This window comes from Schistocerca cancellata, chromosome 1 (assembly GCF_023864275.1).
Source record: "Schistocerca cancellata isolate TAMUIC-IGC-003103 chromosome 1, iqSchCanc2.1, whole genome shotgun sequence".
Classification (NCBI taxonomy): Eukaryota; Metazoa; Arthropoda; class Insecta; order Orthoptera; family Acrididae; genus Schistocerca; species Schistocerca cancellata.
This window is the reverse complement of record NC_064626.1, coordinates 954,320,079-954,343,108: the sequence shown is the minus strand read 5'-3', so window position 1 is coordinate 954,343,108 and position 23,030 is coordinate 954,320,079. Positions and strand designations below refer to the sequence as shown.

The 23,030-nt window shown below is 49.5% G+C and overlaps 1 protein-coding gene across 2 annotated transcripts in view; it reads left to right on the top strand.

Annotated features, from left to right (window-relative positions):
• LOC126088257 (palmitoyltransferase ZDHHC8) overlaps positions 1-23,030 on the top strand; it is a 288,604-nt gene that overhangs the window by 21,826 nt on the left and 243,748 nt on the right. The gene's annotated exons all lie outside the window — the stretch shown is intronic.

The window sequence follows — 23,030 nt, the reverse complement described above, 5'->3', positions numbered from 1 at the left end:
ACTTAGAGCCACTCTGTTACACACATTTCCTGTACGGGTGGGGCCCACCGCACCTTGAATTCGCCGCGCTGCATGGCGTGGTGTATACCAGGTCACTTGAGGGACTAACTATTGAGGAGATTCTGTCTATCCTCTCATCAGGGAGTGATGGCCGTGTGAAAAGGGTCAACAAGGACATCATACCGACCCGAACCATATTCCTGATATTCGACAATGTGCAATTGCCTTCACGAATTAAAGTGGGTTATGAGATCATTTCTGTTCGGCCGTATGTAACCAGCCCTACAAGGTGTTACCAATGTCAGCAGTTTAACCATACACGGCAGACTTGTTAAAGTGCAGCTAAATGCATTACCTGTGGCAGGGACGCACATGAGGGTGACTGTCCACCTCCGTCCCCTGTCCGTCAACTGTATGGGCGACCATGCTACCTCCTCTCGCGACTGTCTCGTCTACAAAGATGAGAAACTTATACAGGAAATTCGTGTGAAGGAGAAGGTGTCAACCTCAGATGCTCGCAAATTATTCAATAGCAGAAAGCCAACTGTGCTTCCGGCATGTACGTACAGTACCGTTCTCGCCTCTCCTTGGCCTACCCGGGATGTAGCTACACAGACATGCGATCTAACATTTAGCGATTCGTTAGTCAGATCGGCCAGTGCTAAGATCGCCCAATAAACGTCTCCTCTTCCTCTCACCAACCCTAAGGCTCAAACATCATCATCTGCTACTGCTAAGATGAGGACCTCTAAATCAGACGCTCGGACCTTCAAAAAAGAACCGACACGCGAAGATTTCTTGCGTACACAAACTTCACAGCCATCAACTGTTCTTTCGACAAAACGTAATTCTTCAAAGCATGCCATAGAAAAAGAGTTCTCCGTCTCCGCCAAGATGCGTTTCTTCTCCTGCGCCACTCAGCGGTTGCCGTCCCTGGCCATCTTCAGTTTCACCAGGCCGCACCGCTGGTAGCCGATCATCTGGCCTTTCACCGGCGGAGGAAGCTGACCCCCCCCCCCCCCCCCCCCCCCTACCAGCTCAGGAAGGTGGCAGATGCAGCTGTTGAGTTGATGGACCATGACTCACCACCAGTCGATTGCAGCAGCAGTGCTCCCTCGAAGCCAGGCCCTCAGCGGCCATCGAGGTGACCCTTTCTTGTTCCTTCTATTTCTTTTCGTTTTCATAATGGCACTTCTTCAATGGAATATTCGCGGCATTCGGTCCAACCGAGAGGAACTAAAATTGCTCCTTCGAATGCACTGCTCACTTGTCGTAGGTCTCCAAGAAACGAAGTTGCGACCATGAGATCGTATTGATCTGGCACACTCAGGGTGTATATGACCCGGGACAAGTGGGAGATCTGGGAAAAATCCGGGAATTTTTCATTGTTTGACTTTTCAGTTAAATTTTTTAAATTTTGACTGGTAAGAACCAAAACTCTAACAAAGGATATTACCGTATCCCGCTACTGCGGAATAGTACTTCAACAATAAAACATAAACGAGAGAAAAAACGAAAATAACTTAAATTGCAAAGGAAATGTGCCATATACAACTACTACACACAGTGCTCGTGCAAGCGTCTGCCAATTGAAAATGTGTCAAGGGCTTTAGGAAGACTGTGCAGTGCTTCATAACAAAAAATAGCCTCCAATGAAAGTGAAGTCGCAACTGTTTACATTCGATTTGTTTTAGCAGTTACGCACGGGCTCATGTGCTTGCACAGTTGAGTTGCGTTTGAGTAGTAGATTCTTCCACTTCTGGCTACAGGATTGTGCTGTTGGCTGTGCAAGCAGTCACAGCAAGCAGCTAGATGCTACCGGGAAAAGGGGGCGCCAAGTTCACATATTCTTGAGGAAAAAAAAAAAACTTGTCTCACAAAGCGCCTAACATCCAGCGCACGTTTGTCTATCGATTATTCATATGATTTTGAAACGCTACCCTGTTGGTTTTTGAACTCCTTTTAAGTTGATTTCTGAATGAATCATAAGTTGACTTTCGAATGCATTCATAGCGTACATGATGTCTGTCAGGAGAATCCTCGTCGCATCTAGAAATAAACCATTCGCCTTGCTCATCTGACTGCAGGATTCTCCAGAAAGGAAAATCATGGAGTAAAAGACCCTGGACCGACTGGCCTGCACTGAGGCTAAGAGAAAATTTGAACGTCTGCCTCCTGTACATATGACATTGTCTTACGCCGCTGCTACAACAGTTTTGGCACTATCAGCTCCACCAATCCCAGTCACCTCCCAGAGCTGGAAGACTACACCTGCCCCCTTGATGGTGGGGGGGAGGCATTTCCCTCCCTGTTGCTCCTGCACCACCTACTTCGAGAGCAACACCCCCCCCCCCCTCCCCCCAACAATTGGGGACGTCTGGCCCCACTTCTAAGCCAGAGAAGCGTAAGTCGTCTTCGGCTTCTCTCACTAGCAAGGGGTTCTGTCGGTCACTCCCTTCTGAAGTTTCTTCTAATGGGAAAGACAACACCCGCCAGTGGCTGAAGAGCCCAAAAGCAGCTGGTCTTAGGGCCTCACGCTCATTCTCAATCCTGCAGACTGAGCCAGTGAAGTCTTCCCAGCCAGGGAAACCCAAGGAGCAGCGAGAGAAATCCAAATAAGATGACCCCCTAAGACCAAGGAAATTGCAATGGAACCCACACCACCGCTACTGAAAAGCTCTGCAGCTGAGGATGGGATGGAGATTTTGGCATCTGCTGAGGACCTAGATCTTGCCAGGCCCTCAGACACAATGGATATAGACTGCTCAGGCAATAAATTGGTGGCAGCAGGTGACTCTAAGGTGTAAGCTGCCTCATTGGATGTTCCATGCCTTACCAGTCTCACAATGTCATCCTCCAGTGGAATTGCGGCGGTTTTTTCCACCGCTTGGCTGAGCTGCGGCAACTGTTACGCTTTACACCTGCTATCTGCATTGCCCTCCAGGAAATCTGGTTCCCAACAATGTGGACTCCTGCCCTCCACGGCTATAAGGGATGGTACAGGAACCGTAGCGATTATAATAGTGTCAGGTGGCGTTTGCGTTTATGTCCTAAACTCTGTCTGTAGTGAACAAGTGCCCCTTCAAACCCCTCTTGAAGCTGTGGCTGCCAGAATACGGACGACGCAGGAAATAACTGTCTGCAATGTATATCTTCCCTCGCTCTTTAGGGTACTCTAGGTGTAAGGCAGCCCCTTGGTGGTCGCCAGAAGTCGGTGAAGCAATTAAGGAGCATTGGTAAGCTCTACAGCGGCATAAGCGGCACCCTTCCCTAGAGCACCTCACCGCCTTTAAGTGGCTCACTACCTTATCAAACAATGGGAGGAGTGGTGTTTGGAGATACACGTCTCCACTATTGGGTGCCACATGTCACCTTCCCAAGTTTGGGAAAGATCGAACATGTTTCCGGGTACCAGGCCCCAAGAGCTATCCCCGGTGTTACCATAAATGGGGAGCTATGTACCAATGCAAACGCGATTGCCGAGCACTTTGGTCAAGCCTCTGCATTGGAGAATTCCCCCTGCCCCCCCCTCCCCCAGCCTTTCGAACACTCAAACGGTGGCTGAAAGGGAACCTCCTCTCATTCACTACATGCTACAGTGGGAGCTCCTCAGTGCCCTTGCACATTGCCCCGACACAGCTCCTGGGCCTGATGGCATCCACAGCCAGACGATTAAACATCTCTCATCTGACTACAAGCGTCATCTTCTCGTCGTCTTCAGTGGGCTCTTGTGCGATGGCATCTTTCCATCGCAATGGTGGGAGAGCACCATCATTCCAGTGCTCAAACCTGGTAAAAACCCACTTCATGTGGATAGCTATCGGCCCATCAGCCTCACCAATGTTCTTTGTAAGCTGCTGGAACGTATGGTATGTTGGCAGTTGGGTTGGGCCCTGGAGTCACATGGCTTGCTGGCTCCATGTCAGGGCAGCTTCCGCCAGGGTCGGTCTACTGCTGATAATATTGTGTCCATAAAGTCAGCCATCCGAACAGCCTTTTTCAGATGGCAACACCTGATTGCCATCTTTTTTGACTTGCGTAAAGCATACGACACAACTTGGTGACATCGTATCATTGCCACATTGTATGAGTGGGGTCTCCGGGGACCACTCCCGATTTTTATCCAAAACTTCCTGTCTGTACTTTCCGTGTCCAAGTTGGTGACTCCCATAGTTCCATCCATATCCAGGAGAATGGAGTCCCGCAGTGCTCTGTATTGAGTGTCTCTCTACTTTTAGTGGCCATTAACGGTCTAGCACCCCCCCAGGGGGTCCACAACTCTTTTGTGGATACGTGTGTAGCGAGCACGGGACCCCGAGCTAATGTGGCCCTCCTTCCTTTCCGGGCTGCATACCTTTCTTTTCCGCATCCTTCCCTCTCCCCCATCTTCGTCTCTCCTCCCCTCGCCTCTGATTCTTTCCTTCCCTTTCTCCCCCTCTGGGAGTATGGTTCGTGCCTACGTCCGGAGACGGACACTCGTAAATGTACCGCATTCCTCGCCTTCTCTGCTTGTATGTCTTCATCCTTCCTTTGTCCTTCTCTTTTCCTTACCTCTTCTCTTTACTTTTTTCTCCGCTGTGGCGTTTGAGACCTCTCCTCTTTCCTTTCCTTTTTTTGTTTTTCCCTTTCTCTTTCTTCCTCCCTGTGCGTGTCTGAAGGCCGACCCACGCATTTTTGTGCGTAGCCGGTGACGGGGTAAAGCGTAATTCCCCGCCCCGGGTAGACAGGTAGGACACGTACGTACCTCCTGGTAACGGCCAGGCCCAGGGAGGGGTGATTACCCGAGCTGATACCGTCCGAAAGTGCCGATTGGTCCCTCCATCCGTTTGTCGGGAGGTGTGACCTGAGGTGTGAACAATCACCTAAGGCGGGAGTGCTCTCAGAGAGGGCCCCCACAAGGGAGGAGCGCGCCATCGGAGACGCCGGTAATCATGGGGGATTCTTTCGCAATGGTTTACTCATCTTCCACTATGTCTGCTCACAAGCGTAAGGTCACTGAGTCTCAGCCACAGACAGTTCTTCCATCGTTGCCACAGTTCTTTGTTGTTTCTTGGTCTGACGAAGATCACGACTTCTCCACGGTCAACCCTTTCATTATTCAGAAAGGTGTCGACGCAATTGCAGGTCCTGCAAAGTCTTGTTCCAGATTACGGAATGGCACCTTGTTGTTAGAAACAGTCAGTGCCCTCCAGGCACAAAAATTGCTGCGTAATTCACTGCTCCACACCTTCCCTGTCTGGGTTGAAGTGCACCGCACTTTAAATTCCTCGCGTGGAGTCGTTTATACAGGCTCCCTCAATGGATTGTCTGACGAAGAAATTCAGCACTACCTGTCTGACCAGGGCGTAACGGATGTTCATAGAGTTATGAAAAGGGTGGACATGAACATCATTCCAACCCGCACTGTCTTCTTGACATTTGACAAAGTTCAACTCCCATCCAAAATCAAAGCAGGCTATGAGATAATTTCCGTTCGTCCTTATGTCCCAAACCCTAAGCGTTGCTATCGGTGTCAGCAGTTCAACCACACCAGCCAGTCCTGTTCCAATCCAGCCAAATGTGTTACGTGTGGCAAGGATGCCCATGAGGGTGCTTGTCCACCTCCATCCCCTCCCTGCACAACTATATGGGTGACCACACTGCTTCCTCTCGAGATTGCCCCTTTTTTAAGGACGAAAAGCTCATCCAGGAAATCAGAGTGAAGGAAAAGGTGTCGACCTTTGCTGCTCGAAAATTATTCGCCAGTCGACAGCCTACCGTGTCTCAGACAGGAAAATACAGCACTGTCCTTGCTTCTCCTCAGCCAACAAAGGAGGCGGCCACGCAAACTTGCGACCTCACCTTTAGTGCCACGGTCGTCAGATCGGCCAGCGCAAAGATCGCCCGTTCAACCTCACCACTTTCGCCTGCCCACTCTATGGCTCACCCTTCGTCGGATTCTGCTAAATCTCGAGCCCAAAAGTCAGACACCAAGACTTCAAAAAAAGAGCATACTCGTGAAGATTTTTTACATACCCCAACTTCCCAACCATCAGTTTCTCCTTCATCTAAACATCATACTTCCAAGAAGGCTACAAAGAAACCCAGTTCATCTCCTTCTCTGCCAAGGCGTGTCCCATCTACAGCACCACCTGGCGGAAATCACCCTCGGCCGTCTTCTGTGTCGCCGAGGCTCACTGCTGGCGGCCGATCAACCGGCAGATCGCTGGTGGCAGGAGCTGCTCCTGAACAACCTATGGATCAGGATCTTCTGCCTTCGGCTGAATGCCATTCCATGCTGTCGGTCGCAAGTTCTGAGCAGTCGTTGAGTTGACAGCAACCTTGGTCACATTCCTCCATTTTCTGTTCACCCTATGTCCATTATCCACTGGAATATCTGCGGCATTCGAGCCAATCGGGATGAATTGTCGATCCTCTTACGATCCTACTCGCCGGTCATCTTCTGTCTTCAGGAAACAAAGCTGCGTCCCCATGACCGCTTTGTTCTCCCTCATTTTCAGTCTGTCCGATATGATCTCCCCTCTGTCGAAGGCACTCCAGCCCATGGACTCCTCATGATTCTTCTCCATGATACTCTCCATTATCACCCAATCCCCTTAAACACGTCCTTCGAAGCTGTCGCCGTCCGTCTTTCCCTTTCCGGATACACGTTCTCTCTTTGTACTGTATACATTCCATCGTCCACCCCAATGGCCCGAGCTGATCTCCTTCATCTTCTTGGTCAGCTTCCACCCCCCTATTTGCTGGTTGGGGACTTCAATGCCCACCACCCTCTTTGGGGATCTCCACATCCTTGTCCACGTGGCTCACTATTGCTAGACGTCTTCCACCAAGTGGATCTAGTTTGCCTCAACACTGGGGTCCCTACATTTTTGGCTGCCTCCACGACCGATTTATCTCATTTGGACCTTGCGGTCGGTACTGTTCCGCTAGCTCGGCGCTTCGAATGGTTCCCCCTTGATGACACACACTCGAGTGACCACTTTCCATGTGTCCTCAGACTGCAGCCTCAACTGCCATGTATGCGCCCGCGACGCTGGAAGTTTGCCCAAGCCGATTGGACACTTTGTTCGTCTCTAGCGACATTCGATGACCGTCACTTTCCCAGCGTCGATGATGAGGTCACACATATTGCCGACGTTATTCTTATAGCTGCGGAACATTCAATACCACGCACCTCCGAATTGCCCCGGCGCCCCCCAGTTCCTTGGTGGAACGAGGCATGCCGTGACGCAATACGTGAGCGGCGACGTGCTCTCCGCGTTTTTCGCCACCATGCTACTTTGGCCAACTGTATCCACTATAAGCAGTTCAGAGTGCGATGCCGCCTTGTCATCCGTGATAGCAAGAAGGCAAGCTGGAAATTCTTTATTAGCTCATTTAACACCTTCACTCCCTCCTCGGAAGTTTGGAGTCGGCTTCGACGGTTCTCAGGCGCGCTTAGTTTCTCCCTGGTCTCTGGGCTCACTGTCGCGCATGATACATTAGTGGACCCCGTCGCAATTTCTAACTCTTTGGGTCAAACTTTGTTGAGATTTCGAGCTCTTCCAATTACCCGCCAGCATTTCTCCCGAAGAAACGTGGAGCGGAAGTGCGACCTCTTGCTTTCTCCTCAAAATCGCGAAAGCTACAATACTGTTTTCTCCATGCGGGAACTCGAATATGCACTCTCTTCTTCTCGCTCCTCCGCCCCAGGACCGGATGGTATCCACGTCCAAATGTTGCTGCATTTATCAACACATAGTCTGCGTTACCTCCTTCGCCTTTATAATCGAATTTGGACCGACAGTATTTTTCCCAGACGATGGCGGGAAGCTATCGTCGTTCCTGTTCCGAAACCTGGAAAGAACAAACATCTCCCCTCTAGCTATCGCTCCATTTCTCTCAAGAGTTGTCTCTGTAAGGTTTTGGAGCGTATGGTGAATTACCGTTTAGCTTGGTGGCTGGAGTCCTGCAATCTTTTAATACCTGCCCAATGCGGATTCCGAAAGCATCGTTCTGCAGTTGACCATCTTGTTGCTCTCTCCACTTATATCATGAATAATTTTCTCTGGAAACGCCAAACAGTAGCAATATTTTTTGATCTGGAGAGAGCATACGATACCTGTTGGAGGACAGGTATCCTCCGCACACTGTTCTCTTGGGCTTTCGAGGTCGGCTGCCCCTTTTTCTTCGCGAATTTATGGCAGAGCGCACATTTAGGGTGCGGGTGAACACTACTGTCTCCCGTACTTTCTCCCAAGAAAACGGGGTACCCCAGTGCTCCGTGCTGAGTGCTGTACTGTTTGCCATTGCCATCAATCCAATTATGGATTGTCTCCTTCCTGATGTCTCGGACTCCCTCTTTGTGGACGATTTTGCGATCTACTACAGCTCTCAATGGACCAGCCTTCTTGAACGACGTCTTCAAGGATGTCTCGATCGCCTCCACTCTTGGAGCATCGACACCGGCTTCAGTTTTTCTCCCAGTAAGACGGTTTGTGTTAATTTTTGGCGACGTAAGGAGTTTCTTTCGCCCTCCTTACATCTAGGTCCTGTCAACCTTCCGTTTTCAGACGTCGCTAAATTCTTGGGTCTTATGTTTGACAGAAAACTGTGCTGGTCCTCCCACGTTTCCTAACTTTCGGCTTGCTGTCTGCGATCCCTCAACACTCTCCGTGTCCTGAATGGTACCTCCTGGGGAGCGGATCGAGTGGTCCTTCTCGACCTCTATCGCGCCTTAGTGCGCTCGAAATTGGACTATGGAAGCATAGTCTACTCCTCTGCTCGGCTGTCTATTCTTTGGCGTCTCGACTCTATCCACCACCATGGATTACGTTTAGTGTCTGGAGCTTTTTACACCAGCCCTGTGGAAAGCCTTTATGCTGAGACTGCTGAACCTCCGCTGTCCAATCGGCGAGCAGTCCTTCTGAGTCGTTATGCAAGCCATCTGTCTTCCAATCCTGCTAATCCTGCTATGACATTTTTTTCGGCGCCTCCTTTGATGTAGGGTATGCAGGCCGCCCCTCCTCCCTACTACCACCGGGAGTCCGCTTCCGTCAACTACTCTACTCTTTCCTTCCGCTTTCCTAAAACCTTCTTGACAACTTGGGGTACAGCACTGCCTTGGCTCCGTCCCCGGATCTCCTTGCTCCGTGACCTTTGTCGATTTCCCAAGGAAAGGTCGGGCATTTGCTGCTCTATGTGCACAAATGACGGACGCCACATTTATTTACACCGATGGCTCGAAAACATCGTTAGGTGTAGGGAGTGCCTATATTGTTGGCGACACCCCAAATCACTTTCGGCTTCCCGACCAGTGTTCGGTTTATACTGCAGAGCTTTACGCTGTTCTCCAGGCTGTCCACTACATCCGCCGCCATCAGCGGATACAGTACGTTATCTGCTCAGATTCTCTCAGCTCTCTTCTCAGTCTCCAAGCTCTTTACCCTGTGCACCTTCTGGTCCACCGGATTCAGGACTTTCTGCGCTTGCTCCACCTGGGGGGGCGTCTCGGTGGCGTTCCTCTGGCTCCCGGGACACGTTGGTATCTGTGGAAATGAGGCGGCCGATATTGCAGCCAAAGCTGCAGTCTCTCTTCTCCGGCCAGCTATTCAATCGATTCCCTTCGCCGATCTACGGAGCGTTTTATGTTGTCGTGTTGTTCATTTATGGCACGCGCATTGGTCGACACTTCCCCAAAATAAATTGCGGGACGTGAAGACTCGGTCTTGTGCTTGGACCTCTTCCTCCTGAACGCGTCGTCGGGAGGAGGTAATTTTAACTAGACTCCGGATAGGGCACTGTCTTTTTAGCCATCGACATCTTTTAAGCGGCGATCCTCCCCCACTCTGTCCCCACTGCTCTCAGCTGTGGACGGTAAGAAACTTTTTAATTGAGTGCACCTATTTTAATCCGTTACGCGCCCGTCTACAGCTGTTGCCTGATATATCGTCAATTTTAGCAGATGACACGCGCTCGGCTGATCGCATTCTAGAGTTCATTAGTGCCATTGAAATGACGTCAGTCATTTGAAGCTTTTTTTGGGACAACCAACCCCTTTCTGTAGTGGATTTTTAAGCCTACCTTCTGCTTTTAGTTTCTCCAATTTTATGACTTTCGTTCCCATTGCTGCTGGTTTCCGTTTTCGGTTTTTTACTGTTTCCTAAGTCACAGACCGGGCGCTAATGACCATAGCAGTTTTGCGCCCTTAAAAAGAAACGGTCTAGCAGCAGCTGTCGGGCCCTCCGTCTCACCTTCTCTGTATGCAGATGACTTCTGCATTTCGTACTGTTGCTCCAGTACTGTTGTCGCTGAACGGTGCCTCCAGGGAGCCATCCACAGGGTGCAGTAATAGGCTTTAGCCCACAGCTTCCAGTTTTCAGCCGCAAAATCATGTCGTACACTTTTGTCGGCATTGTACCGTTCATCCAGAACCCACACTTTACCTTAATGACGATCCACTCACTGTAGTGGAGACATGCCAGTGTCTAGGACTGTTTTCGACACTCAATTGACTTGGCTCCCTCATCATCATCAGCTTAAGCAGATGTGCTGGCAGCATCTCAATGCCCTTCGTTGTCTGAGCAACAACAAATTGGGGTACAGATTGCTGTTGCAGATCTACAGAGCCCTTGTCGAATCCTGAATTGACTACGGGAGTGTGGTTTATGGTTCGGCAGCGCCTTCAGCATTGCATCTACTTGACCCTGTGCACCACTGTGGGGTTGGATTAGCGACAGGACCTTTTAGGATGAGTCCGGTGACTAGTGTACTGGTGGAGACTGGTGTCCCTCCACTGCAGATCATACGTGCGCAACTGCTCGCCAGTTATGCAGTACACATTCATAGTTCCCCTGAGCATCCGAATTACCATCTCCGTTTCCCGCCCACAGCAGTCCATCTCCCTCATCGGCGGCCCAGATTGGGGCTAACGATTGTGGTTCGCGTGTGGTCCCTTCTCTCCGAACTGGAGTCCTTCCGTTTACCACTTGCGGTCCGTTCACATATGCCTCCATGGTGTATGCCTCAGCCACAGCTCTGTCTGGACCTTTTGCATGGCCCAAGGACTCCGTTAACCCCACAGCTCTCTGCTGTCACTTCCTCTTGGCTCTTGACGTGTTCCGGGGTTCTGAAGTGGTTTACACAGACGGCTCAATGGCTGACGGTTACATAGGCTTTGCATATGTTGATGGAGGACATACTGATCAGCACTCCTTAACAGTTGGCTGCAGTGTTTTCACTGCAGAGCTGGTGGCCATATCTCTTGCTCTTGAGTACATCCGCTCATGCCCTCGTGAGTCATTTCTCCTGTGTACTGACTCACTGAGCAGTCTACAAGCTATCGACCAGTGCTACCCTCGCCACCCTCTGGTAGCGTCCATTCAGGAATCCATTTATGCCCTGTAACAGTCCCACCATTCTGTGGTGTTTGTGTGGATCCCAGGACACATCGGAATCCCCGGGAACGAATTTGCCGACAGGCTGGCCAAACAGGTGACCGCTTCTGGAGATAGGCATCTGTGAAGCTGACCTGCATTCTGTGTTACACCGCAGGATTTTTCAGTTTTGGGAGATGGAATGGCATAACAGCACACTCTACAAACTGAGTATCATTAAGGAAACTATGAACGTGTGGAAGTCCTCCATGCAGGCCTCTCGCAGGGAATCAGTTGCCCTCTGCTGGCTCTGCATTGGCTATACGTGGCTAACACATGGTTACCTACTCTGTCGCGAGGGCCCACCTCAGTGTCGCTGAGACTCCCAAATGACAGCAGCAGCAGCAGCAGCAGACTTTTGCCTTTCACTTTCTTCCTTTGATGGCCACTCTTGGTTGCCACTTAACGGATGAGTGGACTGGTGATGTGGCAGTTTAGTCCCTTTCATTCCAAACCAGCCATCGAGCACTTCAGGCCTGTGTCAAGATAGGATATATACCAGTCACCATTTCTGTTCATAGCAAGCTCAGTAGAATTCAAGGTGTTTTCTTCCATTGGGACCTAATGCTCCAAATCGATGATGCGCTGGTTACTAATGGGGTGTGGCAAGGAGTCCATTTTGTTCACTGCATCCACAAGGGGCCCCGAGGATAAAAGAGTGGACCCTGGAATTTTTATCCTAGCCTTCGATGCTGACATTTTCCTAAGAACGTCAAGGTTATGGTTTATATGTGTGATATCATGCCTTATATTCCTCCTCCAATTTTAATTGCCAGATGTTCTGATGCATCCTCCCGCTGTTTTAATGAGGCTGTCTCTTGGGCATGTAGAAGGGCATCTCGTCAGGGCAGTCCTTGTGACACAATCCCCTCAATGTGTCAACTGTCTGGAACTGTATCCTCCTCGTAAACTGCAGTGCTGTGTGTTAAACAGGGGAAAGAAAATTTAAGAGTATAAAATGCTTGACTGCCTGTCTTATCAAGATGCAAAGAAAATGTTTGAAAGTCTTCATCCCAGTGATGTGGTCTCAGTTTTGTGACTTGTCACAGTCCATACTTCATGCGACGGCAACATCTTGCGTGACACCTCCTGGCTCTGGTCGTATTCCAGGGCCTGCCCCACAGTTGGGGGCAGGCAGCTCCTATGCCTCCTACCCCTGTAGCACTGGTGGTTCCCACACCATTGGTGTGGCCAGAGATACCTAGTCATCCTCTGACATCATTAGGAACGGGGACAACTGTCAAGGCGCCCCCCCTCAAGCCAAGGAGAAGCAGCCACAGGCTGCAGGCTGAAGAAAAATACAGGCTTCTTCACTCCCTGAAGGTTTCTTCACAGAAATGAAAGTCTCACAGTAATAAGGATAACCAGAAAGACAAACTACTTTCTGAGGTTTTTGAATGTTTTGCTCTCCACCCCTGCAAAGGTCAAGCCTTTGAACCTTGATGACGGATCACACAATCAGGCGGACTGTGACCTGACAGTGCAGTAATCACACCCATCTTTTCCATTCAGCACTTTCTTAGACCTGACGCCAACGATCCTTCAATGGAATTATAACCACTGCTATCGCCGTCGGGCCAAACTCAGTCATTCACTGGCTACTTATTCTGTAATCAGCATAGCCTTCCGGAAACACTGTTTGCGGCAATAAGCCTCCCTGCACTGAAAAACTACAACCCCAACTGTACCAATGGCATTAATGTCAAGAGAGCATCCGGTGGTGTCTGTACCCTCATTAACTTTTATATTTTCAGTGAGCAGGTGTCCCTTACCACCGCACGAGAGGCCGTGGCCGTTAATGCCTACCTGTCAGTTCAGATCAAAATATGTAATGTTTATCAACCCCTATACAGACCTTTCGATTATCATGAACTGTTAGTTAGTGGAACATCTTCCTCACCTCTTCCTCTTATGAGGGAGGGAGGGGGGGGGGGGGGTGCTTTCATGCTGATAACTCTCCATGGGGCGGCAACACTGTCAGAGGCCAAGTACTAAAACATCTCCTTTAAGAATTGGACACATGCCTACTCAACACTGGAGCTGCAACACATTTCAGTGCGGCCCATGGAACATAACTATCGATTATACAGTTTGCAGCCCGTATATCTTGCCCCTGATTCAGTGGCACATCCATGATGACCTTTGCAACGGGACCATTTTCATCAGGTTACCTTCCATTCAGAAGGCTGTTGTGTGCAGTGACTGTTATATTGTCTTGTAAATAGTAGATTTCAGCTATCAGTCGTCCTTTTTAAATTTTATTTGCAGATCTAGATTTCGGCTAGAAACCAGCCATTCTCAAGGCACTATTATTTTTGATCAAAGCATGTAATGCCTGTTGGTCGGGCTTCATCCACAGTTCATTGAATACTGCTGTTGGAAAACAGGCATTACGTGCATTGATCAAAAGTGATAGGTGTTGAGAATGGCTAGTTTCTTGCTGAAATCTAGATCTGCCAATAAAACTTAAAAAGGAAGACTGATAGCTGAAATCTATTATTTACAAGTGACCATTTTCCTATTGTTCTCTCCCTCTCCACTCAAAGACAATGATTCCCTCCTGCAAAAATCATGAGTTGTGCATCTTTGCTGACTATGGACTTCACTCCGAAATTTATATCGGTGACCAATTACTTGAAGTCGTTGAAACTTTTCAGTTCTTTGGTATTTTATTTGACAAGAAACTAACTTGGCTGCTAAATGTGCTCCAACTCGAGGCAACTTACATGAAGAAACTAAATGCTATCTGTTTTGATAACAACTCCTCGTGGAGTGTGGAGTGCAAAGTTGTTCAGAGATTTTACTAAGTGCTGATTTTTATCACACTTGGACTGTGGATGTGTTGCCTATGGGTCATCAGCACCATCCGTACTGAGCTTGCTGGACCCTCTTCACCAGACTGGTGTGGGGCTGGTGATGGGGCCCTTATGTATGAGCCCTGTTCACAGACCTGTAGTGAAAGCTGGTGTCTAGTCACTGTGGGTTAGACGACAGCAGCGTCTGGCAAATTACCGAGTGAGGTGGCGCAGTGGTTAGAAACTGGACTCGCATTCAGGAGGATGACGGTTCAATCCTGCGTCCAGCCATCCTGATTTAGGTTTTCCGTGATTTCCCTAAATCGCTCCAGGCAAATGCCGGGATGGTTCCTTTCAAAAGGGCACGGCCGACTTCCTTCCCCGTCCTTCACTAATCTGATGTGACTGAAGACCTCGCTGTCTGGTCTCCTTCCCCAGACAACCCTTCTGGCAAATTACGCTGTACAGTGTGTTAGATGCCTCCTCACCCATATCGCTCAACTCTTTTCCACAGCCAACAGTTCAGACTGTTTGCGCACTGCCCAAAACTGGGTAGACCAGCAGGGATCTGACTCTATACTCCACTGAAGGACATCCAACAGCCTCCATTAGTCTGTGTTTCTCGGGCTCCCTCTTGACACCCCCTGTGTTCTGTACCCTGTCCTGTGATGTGAATAGACCTCTTTTGTGGCTCCAAGAAGGATACTGATTCTACCTTTCTCCAACACCTGTGTCGTTCAATCCTGCACGTCTATTCTAATTAGGTATGCATCTACACGGATGGATCGAAAGCCAACAACAGGGTTGGTTTCGCTTTTGCACATGCAAGGGGATGAGAAGCACATTCTGCCAAGTGCCTGCAGTGTATACACTGTGGAGTGGGTTGCCAGATCTCAGGCTTTGCAGTATGTCAAATCCTGGCAGTGATGAACTTTCTGATCTGTAGTATTTCCACGAGTTGTTTAAAAGGCATATCCCTGTGGTATCCCAAAAATCCTTTGGTTGCCAACATCCAGAACCTACTGGTTGACATGTACAGCTCTGGAAAGACAGTGACCTTCATGTCGACACCAAGCCACAAAGGCATTCCAGGAAATGAATTTGCTGACTGTCTAGCTAAAGATGCAGCTACAGTAGAGCATCTTGACATTGGAGTGCCAGGCACAGACTTAAGATTACAACTTCAATGCAATATTTTGAAGTGCTGGGAATTCAAATGGCAGACTACTGTGACCCAAAACAAGTTAAGAGTGATTAAAGGGTCCACTGAGGTGTGGCCTACATCTTTCCGGGCGTCTTGGAAAGATGCCATTGTCAGCCCCATGAGACTGACGCACGAGTGCCTTCTGTCAGGAGGATTGGCCTCACTGCACCTGCGGTAACCTGCTGATGAGAGCGAATGTTCTTGTTGAGTGCACTATGCTGGCTGCTCTGTGGCACACTCTCAACTTCCCTGCCTCACTACCTCAGATGATTGTGGATGACTGCTGAAGTGAAGTGTTGCATTTCCAGAGAGAGAGAGAGAGAGAGAGAGAGAGAGGGGGGGGGGGGGGAATTTTGTTTTGAACTATAATACTCCCTCTGCTTCCAGTGTTAGGGGTAATTGTGGGGGGGGGGGGGGGGGGGGAGGGACAGAGACTGCGGATTACTCTCCCCTCCCTCACTCACACACACACACACACACACACACACACACACACACACACACACACAAGATACTGCCTCGGTTATCACTTTTATTTTACCTATTGTGTTACAACCAGTGCCATGCCTTTATGTAGTTGGAGCAGTCAAGTCCCCATCTTCTTCACTTTATAACGTTTTGTGTTTCTCTCATGAAATGGAAGGTCTGATGAGTTAGTAGTTTAGTCCCTTTAAGCACATAATCATCCTGAAGCATCTCTGTGACACATGTTCCTTGAACCTACTGATAACAAGTCTAGCTGCCTGCCTCTGTATTATATTAATGTCTTCCATTAATGCATACTGGTACAGGTTCCGAACACTCAGGCAATACCCCCCAGGGGGTCCACAACTCTTTTGTGGATACGTGCGTAGCGAGCACGGGACCCCGAGCTAATGTGGCCTTCCTTCCTTTCCGGGCTGCATACCTTCCCTTTCCGCATCCTTCCCCATCCCCCATCTTCGCCCCTCCTCGCCTCACCCCTGGCTATATCCTTCCCTTTCTCCCTATCTGGGAGTATGGTTTGTGCTTACGTCCGGAGACGGACGCTCGAAAATGTAACGCATTCTTCGCCTTCTTTGCTTGTATGTCTTCTTCCTTCCTTTGTCCTTCTCTTTTCCTTACCTCTTCTCTTTACCCTTTTCTCCGCTGTGGCGTTTGAGACTTCTCTTCTTTCCTTTCCTTTCTCTTTCTTCCTCCCTGTGCGTGTCTAAAGGCCGACCCACGCATTTTTGTGTGTAGCCGGTGATGGGGTAACCCGTAATTCCCCGCCCCGGGTAGACAGATAGGACACGTACGTACCCCCTGGTAACGGCCAGGCCCAGGGAGCTGATACTTTCCGAAAGTGCCGATTGGTCCCTCCGTCCGTTTGTCGGGAGGTGTGACCTGAGGTGTGAACAATCACCTAAGGCGGGAGTGCCCTCAGAGAGGGCCCCCACAAGGGAGGAGCGCGCCATCGGAGACGCCGGTAATCATGGGGGATTCTTCCGCAATGGTTTCCTCACCTTCCGCTATGTCTGCTCACAAGCGTAAGTATACTGAGTCTCAGCCACAGACGGTTCTTCCATTGTTGCCACAGTTCCTTGTTGTTTCTCGGTCTGACGAAGGTCACGACTTCTCCACGGTCAACCCTTTCATTATTCAGAAAGGTGTCGACGCAATTGCAGGTCCTGCAAAGTCTTGTTCCAGATTACGGAATGGCACCTTGTTGTTAGAAACAGTCAGTGCCCTCCAGGCACAAAAATTGCTGCGTGCTTCTCTGCTCCACACCTTCCCTGTCCGGGTTGAAGCGCACCGCACTTTAAATTCCTCGCGTGGAGTCGTTTATACACACTCCCTCGATGGATTGTCTGACGAAGAAATTCAGCACTACCTGTCTGACCAGGGCGTAACGGCTGTTCATAGAGTTATGAAAAGGGTTGACACGAACATCATTCCAACCCGCACTGTCTTCTTGACATTTGACAAAGTTCAACTCCCATCGAAAATCAAAGCAGGGTATGAGATAATTTCCGTTCACCCTTACGTCCCAAACCCTACGCGTTGTTATCGGTGTCAGCGGTTCAATCACACCAGCCAGTCCTGTTCCAATCCGGCCAAATGTGTAACGTGTGGCAAAGATGCCCATGAGGGTGCTTGTCCACCTCCATCCCCTCGCTGCATCAACTGTATGGGTGACCATCGCTGCTTCCTCTCGAGATTGCCCCTTTTTTAAGGACGAAAAGCTCATCCAGGAAATCAGAGTGAAGGAAAAGGTGTCGACCTTTGCTGCTCGAAAATTATTCGCCAGTCGACAGCCCACCGTGCCTCAGACAGGAAAATACAGCACTGTCCTTGCTTCTCCTCGGCCAACAAAGGAGGCGGCCACGCAGACTTGCGACCTCACCTTTAGTGCCACGGTCGTCAGATCGGCCAGCGCAAAGATCACCCGTTCAACCTCACCACTTTCGCCTGCCCACTCTATGGCTCACCCTTCGTCGGATTCTGCTAAATCTCGAGCCCAAAAGTCAGACACCAAGACTTCAAAAAAAGAGCATACTCGTGAAGATTTTTTACGTACCCCAACTTCACAACCATCGGTTCCTCCTTCACCTAAACATCATAATTCCAAGAAGGCTACAAAGAAACCCAGTTCATCTCCTTCTCCGCCAAGGCGTGTCCCATCTACAGCACCACCTGGCGGAAATCACCCTCGGCCGTCTTCTGTGTCGCCGAGGCTCACTGCTGGCGGCCGATCAACCGGCTGATCGCTGGTGGCAGGAGCTGCTCCTGAACAACCTATGGATCAGGATCTTCTGCCTTCGGCTGAATGCCATTCCATGCTGTCGGTCGCAAGCTCTGAGCAGTCGTTGAGTTGACAGCAACCTTGGTCATATTCCTCCATTTTCTGTTCACCCTATGTCCATTATCCACTGGAATATCTGCGGCATTCGAGCCAATCGGGATGAATTGTCGATCCTCTTACGATCCTACTCGCCGGTCATCTTCTGTCTTCAGGAAACAAAGCTGCGTCCCCATGACCGCTTTGTTCTCCCTCATTTTCAGTCCGTCCGATATGATCTCCCCTCTGTCGAAGGCACTCCAGCCCATGGAGGGCTCATGATTCTTCTCCATGATACTCTCCATTATCACCCAATTCACTTAAACACTTCCTTCCAAGCTGTCGCCGTCCATATTTCCCTTTCTGGATACACGTTCTCTCTTTGTACTGTATACATTCCATCGTCCACACCAATGGCCCGAGCTGATCTCCTTCCATCTTCTTGGTCAGCTTCCACCCCCCTATTTGCTGGTTGGGGACTTCAATGCCCACCACCCGCTTTGGGGATCTCCACATCCTTGTCCACGTGGCTCACTATTGCTAGACGTCTTCCACCAAGTGGATCTAGTTTGCCTCAACACTGGGGTCCCTACATTTTTGGCTGCCTCCACGACCAATTTATCTCATTTGGACCTTGCGGTCGGTACTGTTCCGCTAGCTCGGCGCTTCGAATGGTTCCCCCTTGGCGACACACACTCGAGTGACCACTTTCCATGTGTCCTCAGACTGCAGCCTCAACTGCCATGTATGCGCCCGCGACGCTGGAAGTTTGCCCAAGCCGATTGGACACTTTTTTCGTCTCTAGCGACATTCGATGACCGTCACTTTCCCAGCGTCGATGATGAGGTCACACATATTACCGACGTTATTCTTATAGCTGCGGAACGTTCAATACCACGCACCTCCGAATTGCCCCGGCGCCCCCCAGTTCCTTGGTGGAGCGAGGCATGCCGTTACGCAATACATGTGCGGCGACGTGCTCTTTGCGTTTTCCGCCACCATCCTACTTTGGCCAACTGTATCCGCTATAAGCCGTTCCGAGTGCGATGCCGTCGTGTCATCCGCGATAGCAAGAAGGCAAGCTGGAAATTCTTTATTAGCTCATTTAACACCTTCACTCCCTCCTCGGAAGTTTGGAGTCGGCTTCGACGGTTCTCAGGCGCGCCTAGTTTCTCCCCGGTCTCTGGGCTCACTGCCGCGCATGATACATTAGTGGACCCCGTCGCAATTTCTAACTCATTGGGTCAGCACTTTGCTGAGATTTCGAGCTCTTCCAATTACCCGCCAGCATTTCTCCCAAAGAAACGTGGAGCGGAAGTGCGACCTCTTGCTTTCTCCTCTCCAAATCACGAAAGCTACAATACTGTTTTCTCCATGCGGGAACTCCAACATGCACTCTCTTCTCACTCCTCCGCCCCAGGACCGGATGGTATCCACGTCCAAATGTTGCTGCATTTATCAACACAGTCTGCGTTACCTCCTTCGCCTTTATAATCGAATTTGGACCGACAGTGCTTTTCCCAGACGATGGCGGGAAGCTATCGTCGTTCCTGTTCCGAAACCTGGAAAGGACAAACATCTCCCCTCTAGCTATCGCTCCATTTCTCTCAAGAGTTGTCTCTGTAAGGTTTTGGACCGTATGGTGAATTACCGTTTAGCTTGGTGGCTGGAGTCCTGCAATCTTTTAATACCTGCCCAATGCGGATTCCGAAAGCATCGTTCAACATCATGGACAATTTTCTTCGGAAACGCCAAACAGTAGCAATATTTTTTGATCTGGAGAGAGCATACGATACCTGTTGGAGGACAGGCATCCTCCGCACACTGTTCTCTTGGGGCTTTTGAGGTCGGCTGCCCCTTTTCCTTCGCGAATTTATGGCAAAGCGCATATTTAGGGTGCGGGTGAACACTACTCTCTCCCGTACTTTCTCCCAAGAAAACGGGGTACCCCAGGGCTCCGTGCTGAGAGTTGTACTGTTTGCCATTGCCATCAATCCAATTATGGATTGATTCCTTCCTGATGTCTCGGGCTCCCTCTTTGTGGACGATTTTACGATCTACTACAGCTCTCAACGGACCAGCCTTCTTGAACGACGTCTTCAAGGATGTCTCGATCGCCTCCACTCTTGGAGCGTCGAAACCGGCTTCCGTTTTTCTCCCAGTAAGACCGTTTGTGTTAATTTTTGGCGACGTAAGGAGTTTCTTCCACCCTCCTTACATCTAGGACCTGTCAACCTTCCGTTTTCAGACGTCGCTAAATTCTTGGGTCTTATGTTTGACAGAAAACTATGCTGGTCCTCCCACATTTCGTATCTTTCGGCTTGCTGTCTGCGATCCCTCAACAACCTCCGTGTCCTGAATGGTACCTCCTGGGGAGCGAACCGAGTGGTCCTTCTCCGCCTCTATCGCGCCTTAGTGCGCTCATAATTGGACTATGGAAGCATAGTCTACTCCTCTGTTCGGCCGTCTATTCTTCGGCGTCTAGACTCTATCCACCACCGTGAATTACGTTTAGTGTCTGGAGCTTTTTACGCCAGCCCTGTGGAAAGCCTTTATGCTGAAACTGCTGAACCTCCGCTGTCCAATCGGCGAGCAGTCCTTCTGAGTCGTTATGCTAGCCATCTGTCTTCCATGCCTGCTAATCCAGCCCATGACATTTTTTTCGACGCCTCCTTTGATGTAGGGTATGCAGGCTGCCCCTCCTCCCTACTACCACCGGGAGTCCGCCTCCGTCAACTGCTCCGTTCTCTTTCCTTCCGTTTTCCTAAAACCTTCTTGACAACTTGGGGTACAGCACCACCTCGGCTCCGTCCCCGGATCTGCCTGCTCCGTGACCTTTGTCGATTTCCCAAGGGTGGTACCCCTTCACTTATTTATCGTCGGGCATTTGCTGCTCTACGTGCACAAATGACGGAAGCCACATTATTTACACCGATGGCTCGAAAACATCGTTAGCTGTATTGAGTGCCTATGTTGTTGGCGACACCCAAAATCAGTTTCGGCTTCCCGACCAGTGTTCGGTCTATACTGCGGAGCTTTACGCTGTTCTCCAGGCTGTCCACTACATCCGCCGCCATCAGCGGATACAGTACGTTATCTGCTCCGATTCTCTCAGCTCTCTCCTCAGTCTCCAAGCTCTTTACCCTGTGCACCCTCTGGTCCACCGGATCCAGGACTGTCTGCGCTTGCTCCACCTGGGGGGCGTCTCGGTGGCGTTCCTCTGGCTCCCGGGACACGTTGGTATCTGTGGAAATGAGGCGGCCGATATTGCGGCCAAGGCTGCAGTCTCTCTTCTCCGGCCAGCTATTCAATCTATTCCCGTCGCCGATCTACGGAGCGTTTTATGTCGTTGTGTTACTCTTTTATGGCACCCGCATTGGTCGACACTTCCCCAAAATAAATTGCGGGACGTGAAAACTCTTCCTTGTGCTTGGACCTCTTCCTCCCGAACGCGTCGTCGGGAGGAGGTAATTTTAACTAGACTCCGTATAGGGCACTGTCTTTTTAGCCATCGACATCTTTTAAGCGGCGATCCTCCCCCACTCTGCCCCCCCTGCTCTCAGCTGTGGACGGTAAGACACCTTTTAATTGAGGGCTCCTATTTTAATCCGTTACACGCCCGTCTACAGCTGTTGCCTGATCTATCGTCAATTTTAGCAGATGACATGCGGTCGGCCGATTTCGTTCTAGAGTTCATTCGTGCCAGTGAAATGACGTCAGTCATTTGAAGCTTTTTTTGGGACAACCAACCCCTTTTTGTAGTGGATTTTTAAGCCTTCCTTCTGCTTTTAGTTTTTCCAATTTTATGACTTTCGTTCCCATTGCTGCTGGTTTCCGTTTTCGGTTTTTTACTGTTTCCTAAGTCACAGACCGGGCGCTAATGACCATAGCAGTTTTGCGCCCTAAAACCATAACAAAAACAAAAAAAACTCTGGCAATACTCAAGAATAGATTGCACCAGTGTCCTATGTGCAGTCTCTTTTACAGATAAGCCAAATTTTCCTAAAACCCAACCCTCCCAATAAATCGAAATTATTCATTTTCCTTCCTACAACAGTCCTCACGTGGACGTTACATTTTATATTGCTTTGCTGCGTTATGATGATTGGTTTGTGGGACACGGTCATCAACGCCTGTACAAAGTCCCAATTTTTACACAGTCCAGTTTTTACACAGTTCAATCCAGCCATTGTCATTGATGATGATGATGATGATGATGATGATGATGATGATGATGATGATGATAACAACACAAACGGCCAGTCCCCGGACAGAGAAAAATCCCCAGCCCGCCCAGGAATCGAACCTGGGACACCATGATCCAGAGGCAACAATGCTAACCACAATACGATGAATTGCGGACTTTGCAGTGTTATGCCCACATATTTAAAATACATGACTGTGTCAAGAACAACACTATTACTGCTGTATCAGAACATTATGGATTTGTTTTTCCATACAATCTGTATTAACTTTCTTGTGCGCATTTGGGGTTAGCTGCCATTTATCACACCAACTAAAAATTTTGTTTAAGTTCTCTTGTATAATCCTACAGTCACTCTACTTTGACACCTTACCATACACCACAGCATTATCAGCAAAAAACTGTAAATTTTTCTGCAAAATAATTTCTATGTATTTAGTAAAACAGTAGCCCGATCACACCTCCCTGGGGCGCTTCAGATAATACCATTTTTCTCATGAACATTTGCCATCAAGGACAACATACTGGCTTGTATTATTTAAGAAGTCTTCAAGCCACTGACATATTGGGAACCTAATCAGTATGCTTGCACCTTTAACAGCCTGCAGTG